The following is a 22,633-nucleotide window of genomic DNA, read 5'->3' on the forward strand; positions in this document are numbered from 1 at the left end:
AGCTCCTGGCCATGCTACCCGGCCACACGGCACAGGGCAAATGCCAGCAGGACACAGGCCCTCAGCCCGGCATCATCGTCAGCCCGAGGATGCTGGGCCAGGCCAGGTGCCGACTCAGGAGGGCAGCAAGAGGGCCTCACTGCTGAGGGTGAAGCCAAGGCCAGCACGGAGTGCCCCACTCCAGCCACTCCACCACCAGGGCTGCTTTCTGGGACCACTCCCAGGATGAATCTCACAGGGAAGGCCACAGGCCAGGTTGGCAACAACACGCCCCCAGCAGAGTGGCCCAGACACAGAAGCAGGCTGGGTGTCTGAGAATCGTCCTTAGAACAGAGAGAGAAGTGGACTTGAAAGGATATAAATCAGAACGGTAACATTATTTTATTATTTATTATACATTTTCTAAATGTTTCATAATAGCCATGTATTGCTTCTTAGAGAAAACAGTAGGTTAGCATGAAAACCCCCCAAAAAGAGAAGAGATCTGGGGAGGAGGAGGGAGGCTGGTTTCTACGCTGCTGTCATCAGGCCAGAGGCAAACAGAAGTCTCCGCAGACCCAGGCCTGGGCAGCGCTGCAGTGCAGGAGGGTGGGGCGGGGGGGGTCCCCTCCAGAGGAGCTGAGTCTTCACTGGCGCCTGATGCTGAATTTGAGGCCCCCAGGGGAGCCCCTCAGAGGGAGGGCCTCAGCATGAGGGGCTCCTCCTGCAGCCCCCACTCCCGGGCCACGGGCATGGGGCAGTCCCACCTTGAGGTCAGAGCTGAACTGACAAGTGTTCCCCGGGGCTCCCAGGGCACCCAGTGAGAGTTCCCCTGGCGCTGCTGCTGGGGGCATTTCCAGCCTAAGACGGCTTCAAGGCAACCCTACTCCAGTCCAGCCACCAGAACGAGACTGGACTGTCCAGGTGCTCCAGCCCCACCAGCATTTCCAATGGTCAGGAGCAACGGCGTTGGGTGGTTAGGAGACCAGTGGGACACCACATATCTGTGGGGATGAGGGGCACAGCACTTTGCACTTTGTGTCACTGTGGTGTCCAAGATGGAATTAAGGTGACACCCCCGCCTCCTCTCAACAGATGTTCAGGACATGAAGGGCCGTGACGGGCAGCACGTGCCCACTCAGCTGGATTCCAGGTTCCTTTGTGGGACTCGGCACCACCTGTGGACAACAGGGTGTGTTTAGGGTCCAGGGACTTTCACACCAGAGGAAAAGTAATCCTGACGTCTCTTCCCTCCCAATGAACACAGAAAACAATCAAACATCAAAGTCTGTTTTCTCCCAGGTCATGCGTGGGGTAGGGATGGTGTCTCCAATGACAGACACCAAAACCAACCATTCCAGGTGCATGTCAATCCCACAACTCAAGCTCAGGAACCTTCCAGAGGAAGTGAGGGCTGGTCCAAGGGCAGGTGAGGGTGGCCATCCCACAGGGCCCTCCCAGAGCAGCAGCAGACATAATCGTGCTATAGTTCAGTTTGCTCAAAGAGTGGAGTGTCAACCTTGGCTCAGGAGTCACCAAGATAGGACGATGCACAGGTTCCCACAATAGCAAGACACACAGCACAGCCCGAGTCCAAACAAACACCAACAGGCAGAAGCAAGACACACAGTGCGGGCTGAGACCAAACATCAACAGGCAGAAGTGAACATGTGAGGCTTAATTCATAGTCACGAACGTTTGGAGCAGTTCAGCCCTTACTTCTTTGCCTTAATGATTTCCAAACTCATGGATGCCACTTCAGCGTGGTAATGGAGCCAGGATGAGTGGAGAGCATGTCACACATCAGTTTCCCGCAGCCCCTGCACTGGTGACCCTTAGTTCATTCACAATCGCATAATCCCTTGTGATTTTACTGGCAAACAGGAACACTAAACCTCCTTTTCTTCCTAAAATATTTGGTTTTCAAAGTTAAGCAAAGGCAAAGCTCAACACAAAACATTGCTGTACTACAGACGAATCCAAGGTGGCCGCAGCACAGATGAACCTGGTGAGGACGCTGCGATGCCACAGACTGGGTGACTCACAAGGAAACGTCCTCACGGTCTGGAGGCTGGAAGTCTGGGATGGGGGTGCCAGCATGGTCAGCTCTGGCGATGGCCTCTGCCTGGCTTCTCACTGCATCCTTACATGGAGGAGAGAGGACTCTTCCTCCTCTTAGAAGAGCACTGGTCTGTTCACGTGAGCCCTGCCCTCAAGACCCCATCTAACCCAATCACCTCCCAAAGGCCACCTATCCCATCGCGGGAGCCCCACCCTCACGGGTGACCTAACCCAATCACCTCCCAAAGGCCACCTATCCCATCGCGGGAGCCCCACCCTCACGGGTGACCTAACCCAATCACCTCCCAAAGGCCACCTATCCCATCGCAGGAGCCCCACCCTCACAGGTGATCTAACCCAATCACCGCCCAAAGGCCACCTATCCCATCGCGGGAGCCCCACCCTCACGGGTGACCTAACCCAATCACCTCCCAAAGGCCACCTATCCCATCACGGGAGCCCCACCCTCACGGGTGACCTAACCCAATCACCTCCCAAAGGCCACCTATCCCATCTCGGGAGCCCCACCCTCACGGGTGACCTAACCCAATCACCGCCCAAAGGCCTCTCCTCCCAGCACCCTCCCCTGGGGGTTCGGCCTTCTACACACTGAGTTCAGTGAGACACAGTCCATAACAGCTGCCGCAGAGAACGTCTTCCCACACACAAGGACACATACACACACACTGGTGAAACACAACTGAGATTCATTCTTGCTTTTTTGAACCTCACAGATATAACAGAGAAATGAGCACAAAAACGCATCGTATAGCAAACAATATTAAGTGAATATTCATCCAAACAGCACTCAAGAAATAGTCCTGCCAGCAGCCGGAACCCCCACCCCTGCTGCACCTTCATGGGGAGCAACCACCGACCTGATGGAAGCTGTCCTCACGGCCGTGCCTGCCTCTGCACCAGATTCACAGGGCCTGTCATCTTTCACAGCTTCCTTCTTTCACGCAGCTTCATGTCTGTGAGATGATCCGAGTCGCCCCGTCATGGCTAAATTCCATTGTTCCATTTATTGTTCCAATAACCTTCCTCTCCTCTACCACCAAAGTGCATGTGGGTCGCGTCCAGCCTGGGGAGACTGTAAACAATGCCACCTACACACTTCCTTGCACGTCTCCCTGACCAGGCCTACGCGTGCTTCTGCTGCGTGGAGGGCAAGGAGCGAAACCTCAGCTGCAACAAACACACCTCTCCGCATTCCAGCACACCTGCCCACCTGCTGTCCAAGCCCCCGAGGAGCTCAGAGGTTGCGTATCACAGCCAGGTGCTTCCAGGAACTCCCAGCCCCACATCGCAGCTGCACCTGGAGCTGGTGCTTCCGGTTTTTGCCCATCTAGTAGGGGAGCTGCTGAATCTCATACGACTTCCGTCTTCATCGCTCCAATTTAATAATTAGGTTGAAGACCATTTTACATATTTCTCAGTCATTTGAATTTTCTCCTTAGAACTTCTTAAATGTTTTGCAAAGGTTCCCTTCATTGCCTTGTTCTCAGTGATTTGTCAGGGTCCTCTCTGTTTTGAACGTGAGATCTTTGTCGGTTACATGTCGTTTACCTGTGTTGAAAATATTGTCTCCCATTCTGTGGCTTGTCTTTTAATTAATTCTCTTTATGGTGTCTTTTTTACTAAGAGTTATTCTTGATTTTAATACAGTTGAAATTATCAATAATTTCCTTTACGATTAGCACTCTTTGTGTCCTGTCTCAAAACCTTCTTCTCCACCCTAAAGTCATGAAACATTATATTCTCAGTTGAAAACCTTTATAGTCTTGCCTTTCACACCCATGAGCACAGGAGTTGGTGTCTCTGAAAGAAATTCGGTCCAGGTTCATCTTCTTCTAACATGGATTCCAGCTGTTCTCATCTTCCTTTTTTATTTCAAAATGTCTTGAGGTCCTTCTGTGTCAGCCCATCTACCTAACTCTGTCTTGAAGATGAACAACAACTTGAAGGGTGTTTAGAATGCTCGCGGTTTTTTCCTATAATAATGTTTCACATAATCATTGCGCGTTTGGTTCTTTACACCCAGCCTGAACATCCATCACGTAACTTCCCAGGAGTCAGGCTGGTGAGTTAAAGTTATGTGAATTTTAATTTCCTTAGATATTGGGCTGTATTCCTTAAAAAAATTAATTCCCTCTCAAAATTATTAAAAATTCCCCCACGTTTTCTTCCAGTACTTGTAAAATTCCATTATATTTTTAAGTCTCTGCACCATCTGGATTTTATTTTGGGGTAAGGAGTTTGGGAGGGACGCAGCTATATATTTTCCAAATGTCTGGCCAGTTGTCCCCAAATCATTACTGAATAATACATCTTTTCCCCACTGATTTAAAATGTCATCATTATCATATACCAAATACCCATACGCATTTGGGTCTATTTCTAGACTTTCTATTCTTTCCCTTCAATCTGCCCGTCTGTTCCCCACTCTGGCTTAAATGTCCCATCACTGCAAAGCACTGAGTGTGCAAGACTCAACGCCCCACACACAACTTCTCTTTTTCATAACTTTTCTGTTTAGTCTCATGTTTGCGTCTGAACCTGGACTTTAAAGCTAGTTTGCTTAATTTCAAAAAAAATTGTTAATATTGTGTTGTGATAACTTACATGTATAGGTTTATTCAGAGAGAATTCATATATTTACAGAATTAAACCTTCCCATCCAGAAGCACTGTCTCCCCTGCCCAGTGGGTCCTCCCCATCTCCCAGTGGAGACCATGGACCTACCAGGTTCACCTTCGCCAGGCTCCTCAAGGCCTTCCTCATTCTCCCTGGTTCACCCAGGAGCTCTGAGCACACCATGTGCCTGCCCCTGCAACCTTGTCCCGGGCAGCCTCCTGCCACCCCACAGATTTCCCCTGCCACTCACAGACTGTGGCATCTCAAGGTGACCTTGGGCTGGAGAGCCAGGATTCCAGTGGACACCTCTGGGCTTGGGGGGTTCGATAAGACAGGTGGAGTGAGTGAGGTCAGGAGGGGATGAGGAGGGAGACACAAAGGAAAGGAAGTGACCAGAACCTTTGGGAAACACAAGGAAAAACTATGCAAGAAGAGAAAGTCCCAACACCACAGTTAGAAGTGGCAGATTTGGGGTGGCTGTTGCAGGATGAAGCAGGAGCATCTCTTAGAACTGCACAAAGAGCCTTCTCTTCCAGAGTAAGACACAGTCTTACTCTGTTGCCCAGTGGCTCAGGGGCACAGAGGGCCCCACTCGGCTCATCTGCAATCAACGCTGGCACAGCTGCAACACAGGCAGCACCCCGAGGATCCGCCCATCACTGCAGCTGCAGGGCCGGGCATGATGCTTTTAACTTGACAGTGGGAAAACAAAATGTTGGCTAACACAGCCTGGACGTAGGGGAATTGAAAGAGGAGCGTCCTCACCGTACAGCGCAGGGAGTACCACAGGGTTGGCTAACACAGCCTGGACGTAGGGGAATTGAAAGAGGAGAGTCCTCACCCTACAGCACAGGGGGCACCACAGGGGCTACACAGAGGAGGACTGAGTCCGTTCCTGATGAGACAGGGTAGAAGCCGATGGAGAAGTGGCAGCCAAGGCGGGACCTCAATGCGGGAGAGGCTACTGTACAGAGAAGGACTGAGTCAACTTCTGATGAGATAGGGTGGAACCACACGGAAAAGGGGCAGCTGCCGCAGGACCTCAACGTGGGAGAGGCTACTGTTGCCCCTGGGTGTGGGGGGTGAGCTCAGGAAGGAGGGGCAGGATCTGTTGCTTCTTATTTTAAGCCCTATATTTCTCGGCTTTTAAATGAACCATATATATGCATTACTTTCATACAAATTAACTGAGGAAAATTGAAAGCCTCTTGTCTCCTAAGTACTAAGCATTCAACTGACATCTGTTGTGCACTGACCATGTGCAGGGAATCGATGGAGACACTTAGAAACTTAGCAAAGCAGATAAGGCTCCTCCTATGAAACTCACATTCTAGGTGGGGACAGACAAGACACAATGCACACAATCACCGATGTCAGGATTGGGGACGGTTGCTACAGACAAAGAAGAGATGAAGAGGGTGCAGGCTTGCGGGTACGTTCAATGACAGCAGAGTGGAGTGTGGATCGTTGCAATAACGAGGGAGCCTCTTCTGGCCACTCTGTTGACCTCAAACGTCCCCCCAAGCAGACTACACACCGTCAATGTGTTCAAAAACAGAGATGACAGCTGCTGCATGGAACAGACATACACGGCCTCAGCGACCTCCCGGGGGCACCTCAAAATGTGTTCGTCAGGCTGCCTCCATGCAGCCCACAGGCATGGAGCAAACACATGCTCCACTTGCTTCATGATGCCAAGCACAGAACCCACTTCGGGAAAACCCAAGAAATGGCCCCCATGGACCCCCAATCCCACTACTTCCCACCCCAATTCTAAAAACAAAATGAACAAAAACACCACGCCTCCAGGTAGCCAGCACAGTAAGCTTTTCACTTAAGTTTTTATTATAGAAATGTTCAAACATACACAAAAGCAGAGAAGATAACGGCACAGACGCCATCAGCCATGGCCACCCATCACTCTGCAGAGAAGACAACGGCACGGACACCATCGGCCATGGTCCCCCATCGCGCTGCAGAGAAGATAACGGCACGGATGCCATTGGCCATGGTCCCCCATCGCTGTGCAGAGAAGGTAACGGCATGGACGCCATCGGCCATGGCCCCCCATCGCTCTGCAGAGAAGGTAACGGCACGGACGCCATCGGCCATGGCCCCCCATCGCTCTGCAGAGAAGGTAACGGCACGGATGCCATTGGCCATGGTCCCCCATCACTGTGCAGAGAAGGTAACGGCATGGACGCCATCGGCCATGGCCCCCCATCGCTCTGCAGAGAAGGTAACGGCATGGACGCCATCAGCCATGGCCACCCATCGCTGTGCAGAGAAGGTAACGGCATGGACGCCATCGGCCATGGCCCCCCATCGCTGTGCAGAGAAGGTAACTGCACGGATGCCATCGGCCACGGTCCCCCATCGCTCTGCAGAGAAGACAACCGCATGAACGCCATCAGCCATGGCCACCCATTGCTCTGCAGAGAAGGTAACGGCATGGACGCCATCAGCCATGGCCACCCATCGCTCTGCAGAGAAGACAATGGCACGGACACCATTGGCCACAGCCCCCCATTGCTCTGCAGAGAAGATAACGGCACAGACGCCATCAGCCACGGCCCCCAATCGCTCTGCAGAGGCTCATGTTTCACTCCATCCGTCTCCCCTGTCACGCCTCCCTGTTTTCCAGGGTTGAGGGTGGAGTCAATTAGAGAAAATCTACTACACCATATTCTGTGTATCTCTAGCAAATGAGGACTTATTTCATTTTATTTTATTTAGGGGAGACAGGGTCTTACTCTTGCCCAGGCTGGAGAGCAGTAACACAATCATGACTCACTGCAGCCTCCACCTCCTGGGCTCAAGCGATTCCCCCACCTCCGTCTCCCACAGCACCAGGATCACCACAAGTCAGCCCACATGAGGGCTTTAAAAAATATCATCACAAACCCAGTATCACACCAGCAAAATTATTTAACAGCAACTGCTCCTTAATAATGTTCTAATATCCAGTCAGTGCTAAATTCCATTAATTAAAAAAATAAGTCATCTTGTACTTAATTTGTTTGAATCAATATCCAAGCAGGGTCCATACGTCTACATAGCAATGGCACACGCAGGGTGGATTCAGTGTTTGTGATTTGCTATGAATCCGATGAGCCACCAAGAATCCAGGCTGAGTCTTCTGACCCCTTTTCTGATGCTTATTTCCTGAAAGCGTCCTTATCTGTTTGCACAGTATCCATGCTCTGCATTCCTCCTAACTCCAACAGAACATCCCCAGAATCCCCGATGAGAAGAAACCGTGTCCCTCCCGGGGCTCCTCAGCATCTCAGGCGCAATGTCTCTGGACACTTGCAGTGGGCACATGTCTACCCTGGCCTTGATAAGCAGAAGCCACTAGCCCTGAAAGCAAAGGTGCTACCTCGGCCTGCAGGACCACGGCAGATGCACGGCCCCAGACAGCACACAGTGAGGGGCGTTAGCAACAAACCTCCCCACTCCAGAGCGAGCCTGGCCTGTGGGGAATCACAGCAAAACCACAATCAAAATTCCTTCCAAGTTCATTATTCACACCCTGAATGTTCTCAGTAGGGTCAAAACTTCACACCTCTGACTGAATTTTCATCCATTTGGAAGTTTCCAGGTCTCCTGGGAGTTTTAGAAATTGGGAGTGTGAAGACGTGGTTGAAAACTGAGGTGAAAGCTTTAAGGAAAAGTCAATTTGGTGTCTCCCGGGCACTTCACAGCTCTGCACTGCCCAGGGTTCCATTATGCATCCCTCAATACGAAATAAAGCAAACCTTATTAAATACCCTTCCAGCAAAACCCCCCATCCTCTGAGCTTGGCCTGTGCTCTGCTTCCTCCTTTCCTGCCCCAGACACCACAGCAAACATTATTTCCCCTGACATCTGGTGGTTTTCAAAGGATGATGCTCAGACAAGTGCACCAGAAACTGGGCTGGGCAAGTGATCTGCAGTCCATCAGGACGTCCAGGACATGCTCACACATGCTGAGAAGCTCGGCCCTCAGCTCCCAACGCTTACCATGGCCGCATGGGGGAAAAGCTGCCATGTCTTAGAAATATTGACGCTGGCCTCATCCCCTGAATTCTGATTTGTCAAGAGGTGTGGCCTGACCACCGGCATCTTTTAAAGCTCCCCTGGTTTTTAAAAGCTCTAATAGTCAGCAAAATGCAAAACCACGCCCCCACCCAACAGCCCCATGATGTCCCACAAAGTCGACCACCGGAGCCCTGACACCAAGCATCACCCTCTCACGTGGTCTCCCGACAGCCCTGCAAAGCCAGAACCATGATCGCCCCCACTGCACACCTCAGAGAGCTGAAGGTTGCACAGTTATTTACTGGGTAGATTTGGGATTCAAATCCAAATCCTACTGTGAAGCCGGCACCCCCATAACACCAGGCTGGGCGGGCTCCACGCCACCTAAGAGCAGAGACTCTGCCTCATTTCCCCCTCTAGTCCCAGCAACCAGCACAGAGTGAGACCTCAGCACACTAACAGTGGACACACCCTTATCCCAGGGCCCCCTGAGGACGGCGTGATGTTCAGAGATGTGCCCTCCACACAGCGCAGCACAGAGTGAGACCTCAGCACACTAACTGTGGACACACCTTTGATCCCAGGGCCCCCTGAGGACTGTGTGATGTTCACAGGTGCGCCCTCCACGCAGCACAGGCAACGCGAGGGAAACTGCAGGGAGCATTGGCAAAGGACACATGCGGGGAAGACAGGTGAGGCAGGAGTCGGCAACGTCTGTGGGGGCACAGGAGAGAGAGGACAGGGGCCTGTGGCCATCACAGGGTGACACCGGGGCCTTGGTGAGGCTGCCCTGGGCTGGACTTGCTGCACAAATGGGGCCACGAGGACTTTGGGACCATGCGTGCTGATGTCTCCACTGTCCAGAGGAAGACACCAAGGCTTAAGGCTGTTGCCCCAAGTGCACACAGTTGCACAAGCACACAGGCATGCTGCACCACAGCACCCAGAAGAGAATCCAGAGCCCCCGCTGCCTGGGACAAACGGGATCCAGGGGCCTCCGAAAGGATGTCGGCTCTGCACCACCCCTGCCTATTACTCTATACTGAGCCGCAAACTCACCCACGCCTCAGTCCAAATGTCATAGCTTCTCTTTCTCCCACCATGCTGAGGGCCACACACACATGACTCTGAGAAAGGCCACAGCCTGTGTGTCACAGGATCTCGCTAAATGTCCAGTGGCCACTGTCTAGCCACTGTGGCTGCCCACATCATGGTGCTGGGCCCTGCCGTTTCTCCATCATAGAACCACCAAGAGGCAACTGAGACCTCAGGAGCATGGCAACATCCACAGGCTCCAGGATGGGACCCTATCTACATGTTCCTGCTACGGGGGCTGTGAGCCGTGAGCACAGGAGGGTCATCCAGCTGTAGGATGGGACTCTATCTACAAGTTCCTGCTACAGGGTCTGTGTGCCGTGAGCACAGGAGGGTCATCCAGCTGCAGGATGGGACTCTATCTACATGTTCCTGCTACGGGGGCTGTGAGCCGTGAGCACAGGAGGGTCATCCAGCTGCAGGATGGGACTCTATCTACATGTTCCTGCTATGGGGGCTGTGAGCCGTGAGCACAGGAGGGTCATCCAGCTCCAGGATGGGACTCTATCTACATGTTCCTGCTATGGGGGCTGTGAGCCGTGAGCACAGGAGGGTCATCCAGCTCCAGGATGGGACTCTATCTACATGTTCCTGCTACGGGGGCTGTGAGCCGTGAGCACAGGAGGGTCATCCAGCTGTCCGGAAATGAAAGCTCACAATCACCAAGCATAAGCAGTGCCATCTGCTGAGAATTCACCTGCTCTGTCCTGCACAGTCCCATGGGAAAGTCAAGCCACGGCCCCAGCTCCCTTCCCCAACCATCGTTCCTGATCGAGCTTATTCTGATGTTGATGCAAGAAATGTTCCACCCACCTTCGGCTGGCAAAGCCTGCCTAGAAATATACAAGAACAGATAGTAGTTCCAGTAAAGCACAGAGTACCTCAAAATAGAAGACATTACAGAGAGAAATGTGTGCACGCTGGCAGCTAGCTGAAAAGTCAGCTGATCCACATAAAGTTGGTTAGGAAAAATCTTCTAGAGATGCAGACCATCATCGCACAAACTACAACATCCTCAAACCCAAGACACACTGCAGAGAAATAATAGCTCTTCCTTTCTACTATGGAGGATTCTGCCCAACGGTCATGTGGCTTCACTTAAGATCAGAAGTGACCTGGTCAAGAAGCATAAAGGAACCTCACATTTCCAAATTCCCAGTCTTTGGTCATTTTTTTCTTGGTTCTATGAGCAATAAAATCTTACAGCATAAAAACTGAAGCATACAGAAAATGGTGAAAAAAAAAACATTGTAGGTGCATTTTCTTCCAGTGTTTTCCAAAGCATAATTACGTACTTTTTCCAAAGCACTCGAATTCATTCTGCAGCCTGGGGGCTATCTCCTGCCGCTCCCACTGGGTACTACACGCGAGCATTTCCCAGAACCATGGAAAGAGCCTCTTGGCCACCCGCTGTAGAGGCTGACTGGACTGCTCCCTGCTACGCTTGGTCATGTGGGTTGTTTTAAAGTTTTTCAACATTATACATAAAGCTGTAACAAACGTGCTTTCAATTATTTTTCACCCACATTTTAAAAACACGTCTTTAGGGTGGGTTCCTACAGTCTGAGTTACTGAGTCTAAAGATACTGGCTTATTTGTGACTTCCAAGGAAACAACCCATACTCACCTCATGGCAGAGAATCCCTGCCTTGCTGCAGGACCCGGCGCTTGAGTGAACGCCTCCCCTTCTTGGAAAGAATAGCGTGGGTGCTTTAGTTCGTACTTCTCCTTCCATGCTTTCGGACCCTCTGTGCTTCCTCACACGTGACCCGCCCACACCCTGTGCTGCTCGGCTTTCTAGGTCCACACACCAGGGCCCCCCTCTGGGACCACCTTGCCCCAAGCTTTGATCCCAACACTCGCCCTATATCTCCAAATAAAAATAAATTGTTGAGCTCTTTCTGGAGGAGTTTGGGTGAGCTTGTTTATCCCAGGATATCACTTCTCAAAGGTAGTGCAGACCCTCATACAGTGGGCTGATGCTCCTAACCACCTCCCTCCCAGCAGACCCATAAAGACCCTCAGATGCCATGCACCAGAGGCCCCTGTGGCTTCTACTATCTGGTATTTGTCCAGTGTGTTGGCGTCATCTATACCACACCCCGTGGCTTCTACTATCTGGCATTTGTCCGGTGTGTTGGCATCGTCTATACCACACCCCGGCCTCTGTCACACCTTCTGCTCTCACATGATGTGATACCGCACTTGCATTTGACAGAAAACACACAGAGTCCTAGAGACGATATGTGAAAATTAAGGGGTGCCTGGTCCTGTCTCGGCTGTGAAAATGGTGGTAGAGAAAGAGGGAACACCTGCCTGTTAGCATTCCTGAGGATGACAAGTCATTTACTGTCTTACAACTAAGACAAAAAGGAGTGGCTCCTCAATGAATTCCTCTCCTCTCCTTCCACCCTGAGACGTGTCATATAGCTGCCTCGGGCCCTGTGTTACTCATGTAAAACCTGTGCTGATGACAGGTTCATTTTCAAACACAGGAAGGATGTCCAGCTCACAGGCTGCAAAACTACAAGCTGAGCTGCCTACGATTATGTGGGGATCCAGGAAAACGGAGGATGAGTTGAAGGCTGGGACACAGACCCCTTCAGGCAAAACCACACACAGCTCAGTTTTATTGAAGAAAATCAATAACATAAATTATTTCAAATAGCAGTGCAACAACTTGGGGGTTACATTTATTTTATTCAGCACGAATAACTGGTTCTATTCCCTTGTGCTCATTTTAGCAGTGATGATTTGAACTCAGAACCACAAGCTATTGGAGCTTGAGTCTTAAAAGATCATTAGTTTCATGTTTCCCCAGCCTAGCTGCATATTACAGTCAACTGTACTAAAACCATAAACCCCAAAGCCCCAGATGGGAGATGCTGACTTGGTCAGTCTGGTATAGGATCCGGATCTGTGTACTTTTATAAGCTTCCTACGTGGTTCTAGTCATTTGGGCAACACGAGGTAGACCAAGCCCCTCAATATGCAAGTACAGAACCGGAGGGCCAAAAGGGCAGATGAGCCCAACATCCCCTAACTTCATCTTTTCTCATTTCTGTCCCCCACCCCAAATCATCGCCATTGTCACCATTGTCATCATTACTATCATCACCATCACCATCAGCATCTCATCATCATTATCATTACCATCACGACCATCATTGTCATCATCACCACCACCATCATCGTCACCATCATCGTCATCACCATCATGTTGTCATTATCATTACCATTATAATCACCATCATCATTACCATTACCATCACCACCATCATCATCACCATCATCATCATCACCATCATGTTGTCATTATCATTACCATTATAATCACCATCATCATTACCATTACCATCACCACCATCATCGTCACCATCATTGTCATCACCATCATGTTGTCATTATCATTACCATTATAATCACCATCATCATTACCATTACCATCACCACCATCATCATCACCATCATTGTCATCACCATCCTTACTGTCATCATCATTGTTGTCATTATTACCATCGCCATCATTGTCATCACCATCATTGTTATCATCAACACCATCATCATCATCACCGTCATCACCATATCATCACTATCTTCACCATCATCATCACCATCATTATCATTACCTTCATTATTGCTTTCATCACCATCATAATCACACCATAATCATTATCATCATCATCATTGTCATCACCACCATTGCCATTATCATCACTTCATCATCACCTTCACCATCATAATCATCATTGTCATCACCATGTTATTATCATCATCATCACCATTATCATTACCATTACCATCACCACCATCATCATCACAATCATTGTCATCATATCATCATTGTCATCACCATCCTCACCATCATTACCATCATCACCTTGATTATCACTTTTATCACCATCATAATCACACCATAATCATTGTCATCATCATCATCACCACCATTGCCATTATCACTTCATCATCACCTTCATCATCATCACCATCACCATCATTGTCATCACCATCATGTTGTCATTATCATCACCATCATTACCACCACCACCATCATCACCATCATTGTCATCACCATCCTCATTGTCATCTTCATCATCATTGTTGTCATTATCACCATCACCATCATCATTGTCATCACCATCATTGTCATTATCAAGACCATCATCATCATCACCATCATCAGTCATCACAACATCATTGTCATCACCATCCTCAACATCATCATCACCATTATCATCACCTTCATTATTGCTTTCATCACCATTATAATCACACCATAATCATTGTCATCATCATTATCATCATCACCACCATTGCCATTGTCATCACTTGATCATCACCTTCACCATCATCACCACCACCATCATTGCTGTCATCATCACCTTCATCACTATCATCACCAACATTGTCATCATCACCACTATTGCCATCATCACTTCATCATCACCTTCATCATCCTTATCATCGCCATCATTGCCACACCATTTAGTAAATAATCATTTCATCATCACCGTCATCATCCTTACCACCGCCATCATTGCCATGCCATTTAGTAAGTAATCACTTCATCATCACCATCATCATCCTTACCATCGCCATCATTGCCATGCCATTGAGTAAATATCACTGGTGCCAGATTCTGTGCTACACCCTTATGCTCATTATCGTTGACCTTCAGATCAATGTATTATCTCTCTTTTAGAGATAAGAGAGTTGAAGTTCAGAAAGGCTAAGTAATTTTCTTAGGATAACACAGCTAGTTAAAGAGGCTATGGTGTTCCTATCGCAGACTGGAGCTAAGCTGCTGAGATACAAGTCCAGATTCCAGCACCAATCAGCTGTGTGGCTGTGGACATGTCCTAAACCACCCTGGGCCTCCTCTCCTGGGCCTCGTATGTGGAGACACTAAGAGTGTCCATCTTGCAGAGTTTGTGCGCAGTGACACTCTGGTGTCTCTCCAGCCTTCAAATCCAGTCCTATCAAGATCCATCATGATTCCTCCCCCAGAGACTGTCTCGATTCTCTCACTGGATGTTTCTTCTTTCCCACCCCGTGAGCCCTTTGAATTCTTAAAATGCTTTCTTGGTTCTTCATTCATATGACACCCTTTATTCCCTTACTGCATCTCCTGTACACATCATTTATTTACACTTTATCCCTGCAGTAGACAGAAGCTCATGAGGGCATTTTTCATTATGATAACTGTTTTCACTAACATTCCTGAGCATCTAATCTATGCCATCTAATCTTTAGTAGATACTGTACTAAATATTTTATTTGCAGTATCACATTAAATCTTACTACAAAGAAGGTATTATTGCTATGCTTACTTTAGAGACAAGCAAACTGAGGCTTAGAAAGAGTCAGTACTTGGAAGCACTGGAAGGCTCAGCTCTCACAGTCCAAGGTACCAGCTGTTTAACCACTGCACAGTTTATATCCTTCCCAAGACACTGCCCTGAATGCATTGATCCAAGGGCCTCCAGTGGATGCTTGGGAAGAGCCAGCTACCTGCCACATGTGTGCTGGACTTGGGCTGGGCAAAAACAAACCTGGTCTCTGATCACGTAAGCCTAGAACCCAGAAAGCCAGCAGTTACAGGTGCAGTCATGTGGGCTGAGCTACTTTGCTGGGGACCTGCAGTCACATGCACTGAGTAGCTTTACATACTTTCAGGCCTTGAACCCAGATCCCTGCCTCACGCCTCACACACCCTGCTTCCTGTTGCGTGACGCATCCATGCAGTAATAAAATGGACATCCTTAAAGCAGATAACAAAATCCAACTCATCATTTTGTGAAATTTTTGGATGTACTTTTGAGGCATGCAACATGATGTTGGATACATACATGCACACTGAGGTGCCACTGTGGTCAAGAGTTAACACCTCTGCCTCCAACATCTCCTAGAGGCACCCTCTGGGCAAATTATCAGTAAATAATCCAATGTTGTTACTACATACAGTCCTCACGCTGTGCATTAGGCCCCTAGGCTCACTCCTCCCACCAAACTGCAGCTTCCTACCCTCTCACCCACATCTTCTCATTCCTCGCCACTCCCACCCCCCAAACCATAACCAGCTTTCCACTCTCTGTTTCTATGTAGTCAACTTGTTTTTAAGATTCTACATATGAGTGAGATCGTACAGTATCTGCCTTTCTGTGCCTGGCTTATTTCACTTACTTCACACTATTTACAACATCATGTCCTCCAGGTTCATCCATGTTTTGAAAATGACAGGATCTCCTTTTTTAAGGCTGAATAGTATCCATTGTGTATGTATACCACAATTGCTCTATCCATTCATCCATCAGAAACACCTGTGCTGTCTCCACGTCCTGGTGAACAGTGCTGCAATGAGCATGGGGGTGCAGATACCTCTTCTGCCCATTTAATTTCTTCTGGGTCTGTAACCAAAAGAGGCATTGATGGTAGCACTGTTTTTAATTTCTTGAGGAACCTACACACTGTTTCCATAAACAGTGTGCAAGTTGGCCAGGTGCAGTGGCTCACACCTGAAATCCCAGCACTTTGGGAGGCTGAGGCGGGTGGATCACTTGAGGTCAGGAGTTCAAGACCAGCCTGGCCAACACGGTGAAACCCCGTCTCTACTAAAAATACAAAAATTAGCCAGGCGTGGTGGCACATGTCTGTAATCCCAGCTACTCGGGAGGCTGAGGCAGGAGAATCACTTGAACCCAGGAGGCAGAGGTTGCAGTGAGCTGAGATCGTGCCACTGTATGACAGAGCGAGACTCTGTCTCAAAACAAACAAAGCGTCCAAGTGTCCCTTTTCTCTACACATTTGCCAACACTTGCTATCTTCTGTCTTTTTGATAAAAGCCATTCTCACAGGTGTGAGAAGATAAGTCATTGGGGCTCTGATGTGCACTTCCAATGATTAGTGATGCTCAGCACCTTACCCATACCTGTCAGCCATCTATACATCTTCTTTGGAAAAATGTTCTATTCAGGTCCTTTGCCCTTTTTAAAATTGGAGGGTTTGGCGGTGGGGGGTTGGCATTTGGGTTGTTTGTTGTTTGTTTGTTTTGCTATTGAGTTCCTTATATATTTTAGATATTAACACCTTACAGATTTACGGTTTTTCAACATTTTCTCCCGCCCTGTAGGCTGCCTTTCATTTTGATGGTTTCCTTTACTGCACAGCAGCTTTTCAGTTTGATATAGTCCCACTCATTTATTTTGATTTTGTTGCCTGTGTTTTTGGGTCTTGTCCAAAACTTCTTGCTGAGACCAATGTCAAGGAGCTCTTCCTGTATGTTTTCTTCTAGGAGTTTTAGTTTCAGATCTTGTGTTTGGGTCTTTAACCAATTTTGGGCAGATTTTTGAGAACGGTGTAAGATAAGGTCCCATTTCATTCTTCTGAGTATGGATGTCCAGTTTCCCCAACACCATTTAAAGAGACAGCTCTTTCCCCAGAGTCTTCTTCACACCTAGTTGACCATATATGGTCAGGTTTATTTCTGGGCTCTTTGTTCTGTTCCCATCTCATCCCTTTACACGGCATGTCTTTAAGTCACTGGCCAAAACTTCGGTAATTCTGCTACCAAAGACCTGGGAGCCCCCGGGGCAGGCCCTGTTGCTGTTGCTGTTGCTATTGCTGTTGCGTTTGTTACATTGTAGCAAGCTGTTCACATTCTTGCTTTCATCGCCACCCATTTACCCTGTGCTACTTTACCAGTAGCTAGTCTAGGATGCAACTGGAATTGTGGGGCTCAAGTGAAACAATGTGTATAAAATCTCCCGTAAATTATAACTCACACTGCATGTATAAGCAAAAATTGTGGCATTTTTACAGTCTTCCTATGTCTTCAGTTAATAGTCTTAATAACAAAACACAGAATATTGTCACTCAATTAGACTAGGGTTATTTACCTAAGACAATTTTGCATTGCAATTTGCAAATTCTTAAATGGCAAATTCGTCATTTGCATTGATTTGCATGTCCACAGAGAAATATCTTTCATGCTAATTATGTTTTTGCTAACAAGCCATAGAAGTAATAATGAGGAAACTGAATTCCCTCACCGCACCTTTGGCTTTGTTACACAAAGCACAGCTGGCGTTTTAGGGTGGGAGGGTTTCATCAGGATCATCTTGCCGAGAGCTCCTCAACTCTGACAGCACATTACAGTCACCTCAGGAAGCTTCAGAGAAAGAGAAAGGACAGCAAAGCCTGGGTCCCGACCCCACCCCATCCCTCGCCACCCTCGGCCGACATTCTGATTCACTGGTGCCAGGTTATGCCTGGGCATCAGTATTTTTCAAAGCTTCCAGGTGTTTCCAGGTGTTACTCCCCACTGGCATGGCTGACCCCCTTGTTTTGCATGTAAGAAATCCAATGCGCAGAGAGCTGTGGCTCGAATAGAGGGGAATGTGCAGGGTGGTGGCAGGGCAAGACAAGCCCGAGCTTCCTGACTGATGCCCAGTCCCCTATGTTTGTCCCACAAAGATCGAGACTCTATTGTGCATACAGGCATGCACACCCACCACCCACACACACACTCCTGGTGGATCAACAGTATGCACACCCATGCACACTCCCAGTGGATCAACACTATGCACACCCATGCACACTCCTGGTGGATCAACAGTATGCACACCCACACACACTCCCAGTGGATCAACACTATGCACACCCATGCACACTCCCGGTGGATCAACAGTATGCACACCCAGGCACACTCCCAGTGGATCAACACTATGCACACCCATGCACACTCCTGGTGGATCAACAGTATGCACACCCACACACACTCCCAGTGGATCAACACTATGCACACCCATGCACACTCCCGGTGGATCAACAGTATGCACACCCAGGCACACTCCCGGTGGATCAACAGTATGCACACCCATGCACACTCCCAGTGGATCAACAGTATGCACACCCATGCACACTCCTGGTGGATCAACAGTATGCACACCCATGCACACTCCCGGTGGATCAACAGTATGCACACCCATGCACACTCCCGGTGGACCAACAGTATGCACACCCAGGCACACTCCCGGTGGACCAACACTATGCACACCCATGCACACTCCTGGTGGATCAACAGTGTCAGGCTTTCAGACTGAGGAAAGGAAAACACTGTTTTTGGCTGTGCACAGTGGCTCACGCCTGTAATCCCAGCACTTAGGGAGGCCAAGGCAGGTGGATCATTTGAGGTCAGGAGTTTGAGACCAGCCTGGCCAACATGGTGAAACCCTGTCTCTACTAAAATACAAAAATTAGCCAGTGGTGGTGGCAGGCACTTGTAATCCCAGCTACTCAGGAAGCTGAGGGAGCAGAATCGTTTGAACCCCGGGAGGGGGAGGTTGTCGTGAGCCAAGATAGCGCCATTGTGCTCCAGCCCGGGTGACAGAGGGAGACCATCACCCCTGTCTCAACAACAACAACACCACTAGTCCACAACGAACAGACCCAAAAAAATGTGTATAGTGTGGGTCTAGTTCTTTTGCTTCTTTTTAAAGAAAGAAGAAGCAAAATCCCAATTGTTGAGTCATCTTCCTGTGGTCAGGAGCTTGCCCAGCCCCACTGAGCACTCGCTCGAGAGCGTTTCTGTTCCTGGAAAACAAGTAAGATCGACAACAGCAAGACGCTCCTCAATCATTAAAAACACCAAAGAGCATCTGTTCGTGCCCCAGCAAGTGAGAGAGAAAACCCAGCAAAAAAAGAAAAAAAATGCGAAGAATTGGGAGCTGGGATTTGTCCTATTGCATCATAACAGGCTGTCGCCATAACAGGAGCTGGGATTTCTCCTAGTGCATCATAACGGGCTGTCGCCATAAAGGAGCTGGGATCTGTCCTAGTGCATCATAAAAGAATTAGGAGCTGGGATCTGTCCTAGTGCATCATAAGAGAATTGGGAGCTGGGATTTGTCCTACTGCATCATAAAAGAATTAGGAGCTGGGATTTGTCCTAGTGCATCATAAAAGAATTGGGAGCTGGGATCTGTCCTAGTGCATCATAACAGGCTGCCGTCATAACAGGGCCTGACATGGCGGAAAATCATCAAGTAGAAATAAAAGAATCTCATTTGGACATAGTTTATAAGCAAATATGGTTATAACATTTTATTTCAACAACTGGGGTAAAACAACATAAAATTTATTCTGTTTTGCAGAAAAACTAAGGCTGACCAATAGGATTTGACTGTTAGAAAGACAACAATACATTTTCCTACTGACTTGTGGGATAAACTGCTTGTTGCTTGTTTTTATTTTTTACATTTCTGCATCTTTCCAGAATCTCAAGTACCCTGGATTTGATGGAGCTTCTCCCGGTGGGTGCTCAACACAGCTCTGCCCTCTTCTCTAAGAGCTCAGCTCCTGAAAAGGTTCACGCAGGATGCTCACAGCAGCCAAATGCTGGGAACAACTTGTGTGGGTACAAGCAAGATGTGGTGTGTCCCTCGACGGAGCACGACTCAGCAACAACAGGAGCGAAGGGTGCTGGCCGGAAGGTAGCGTTGCGTCACCCCGACCGACTGCTCACAGTCAGTTCCCAATCTAGCTCTTTGTTGTACCCTTTCCCCCTCCTCACTCCTGCACTTGACCAGTCTTCAAAAAATTAAAAAGGAACAAATGTATATAGTAGGAGGTGAGGCAAGAGGGGGTCAGAGCATTCACCGATGTGGAGAACAGGCTCAGTACAACTTCCCGCTCATGTTACAGTGAAATACGTGACCTTAGGTGTGTGTTTCCGTGGGATTTTATAGATCACATGGATTTTTTGTTTTTAGATGAGGTCTCGCTCTGTCACCCAGGCTGGAGTGCGATGGTGAGATCTCAGCTCACTGCAACCTCTGCCTCTGAAGTTCAAGCGATTCTCCTGCCTCAACCTCCCAAGTAGCTGGGATTACGTGCATGCACCACCATGCCCGACTAATTTTGTATTTTTATATTTTTAGTGGAGACGGGGTTTCACCATGTTGGCCAGCTGGTCTCCAACTCCTGACCTCAAGTGATCCACCCTGCCTTGGCCTCCTCCCAAAGTGTTGGGATTACAGGTGTGAGCCACCTCACCTGGCCAGATCACATGGAATTTTAAGGAGCAGGTGGGAATGTATGTTGGTGGGTGAGCAGAGAAGACCAGGGGGTGGTCTGCTTGGTCCACAGGAGGCTTCCCAGGCAGCTAGAGACATTGCTGCTGCAGGGAGGGGCTGTTAGGACCTGCAGGGTGCCAGGAAGCATTGCCCTCCCTTCATGGTCTCTGCTGCAAGGGGGCCCAGGAGACTTTTAAAGCCTCAGTGCTCATCGGTCTTGTCAAGTGCTCATTTCAACCGTGGCCTTGGGCAACTGCTATTTAAATGCATTCACTAATCTTGTGCTATATTTAATCCCTTCACCAAAAAAACTGGAACCTCACTTTGGCTGACCTGCCTCCTGCATGGCCAGGCCAGATACGGACAGGGCCAGAGGAGGCTTTGGGTGCCTGGAGGTCTGGGGAGCCGGGGGCAGGCTGCTAGGACTCCAGAGCCCTCTGTGTGCCAGACAAGTGTGGTTTTCTCCCTCCTTCTCATCAAGCACTTTCTGAAGATCAGTTTTATTTCAAGAAAAATCAAAGGTGTTTTTTTTTGTTTTTTTTTTTGTTTTTTTTCATAAATTGCACTCCTGTCCAACCTCACAGTTCTCTTTTAGTTGGTGAGAAGCTGAGCAAAGCTTCCTCCCCTCTGAAGGACAACAGTAAAAGGCCAGTATGAGAGGCCAGCACAAGAGGGTGGGGCTCTTCTTTGGAGGCAAAGCCGGCCTCTCCGGAGCCAGCTCCCCTCCCGCCTCCCCTCCTATGGACCACGCCCACCGCACTTACCAAGGGATCTTCAACAGGGTCTCACCCACACACAGCACTGCTGGTCTCCAGTCTCTGGGATTTCTTCTAATTCTGAGGACAAGTTTAAACCCTACTAATGGCTGGGTGCAGTGGTTCACACCTGTAATCCCAGCACTTTGGGAGGCCGACACGGGTGGATCACAAGGTCAGGAGATCGAGACCAACCTGGCCAACATGGTAAAACCCCATCTCTACTAAAAATACAAAAATTAGCTGGGTGTGGTGGCAGGTGCCTGTAATCTCAGCTACTAGGGAGGCTGAGGCAGGAGAATCGCTTGAACCAGGGAGTCAGAAGTTGTGGCAAGCCGAGATTGCGCCACTGCACTCCAGCCTAGGGGACAGAGCGAGACTCCGTCTCAAAAAAAAAACACCTTACTAACAAAATTGATTTCAAGCTAAATGAATAAAAGGAAAACTCTCTACAAATCATTTCTCTGATTTCTGAATTGAAAAGCAACCAAGAAGACTCGGCCAGTGGGTGGGCGCCCCGGCCCCCGGGCTCCTCTCAGGCTGGGTGCGTGTCTGCTGCCCATTCTGTCTGCTGAGTCCACTGTCAGGGCAGAGAGAAGACATGGGACAGCCAGGAAAGGTGGCCCAGCTGACTCCAGTCATGCTTCCGGCCCCGCCATGGTTCTGGCCCCACCACGGTTCCTGCCCCACCACAGTTTCGGCCCCGCCACAGTTCCTGTAGGCATTTCATGTAATGCAATTATTCTTCCCTGCAACATTCATCTGACCAATATGTGACCATTTCCTCTCTTTTGCCAGCATCATAGAGAGTTCACAAGAGACAAATCAAGGTCACCGTGGGTCCCAGTAGCAAATCTAGAACCTGTATCTTAAGGCAAATAACGATGAACCACCATAAATTCTGTGGGCCTTTGAGAAGCCAAAGGGTGAGCTGATTGGAGGAAGGTTGGGAAGACGCCCGATCAGTGTGGTTCCAGATCAGATTCTGCCTGTGTGTCACCTACATTTAACACT

At 49.0% G+C, this 22,633-nt stretch overlaps 2 protein-coding genes and 1 long non-coding RNA gene across 8 annotated transcripts in view; 1 reads left to right on the forward strand and 2 right to left on the reverse strand.

Moving 5' to 3' along the window:
• Positions 1-22,633, reverse strand: part of PTPRN2 (protein tyrosine phosphatase receptor type N2) — a 987,645-nt gene that overhangs the window by 853,902 nt on the left and 111,110 nt on the right. The gene's annotated exons all lie outside the window — the stretch shown is intronic.
• The window catches only part of LOC134736933 (uncharacterized), a 147,344-nt gene that overhangs the window by 6,466 nt on the left and 118,245 nt on the right, over positions 1-22,633 (forward strand). The gene's annotated exons all lie outside the window — the stretch shown is intronic.
• Positions 359-6,731, reverse strand: LOC134736937 (uncharacterized). Its single transcript, XR_010121439.1, has 2 exons — positions 2,919-6,731; positions 359-1,157 (listed from the first exon to the last, which is right to left on the reverse strand). It is a non-coding gene; the product is annotated as an uncharacterized lncRNA (long non-coding RNA).

Source organism: Symphalangus syndactylus, chromosome 6, assembly GCF_028878055.3.
Source record: "Symphalangus syndactylus isolate Jambi chromosome 6, NHGRI_mSymSyn1-v2.1_pri, whole genome shotgun sequence".
In the NCBI taxonomy this organism is placed as follows: domain Eukaryota; kingdom Metazoa; phylum Chordata; class Mammalia; order Primates; family Hylobatidae; genus Symphalangus; species Symphalangus syndactylus.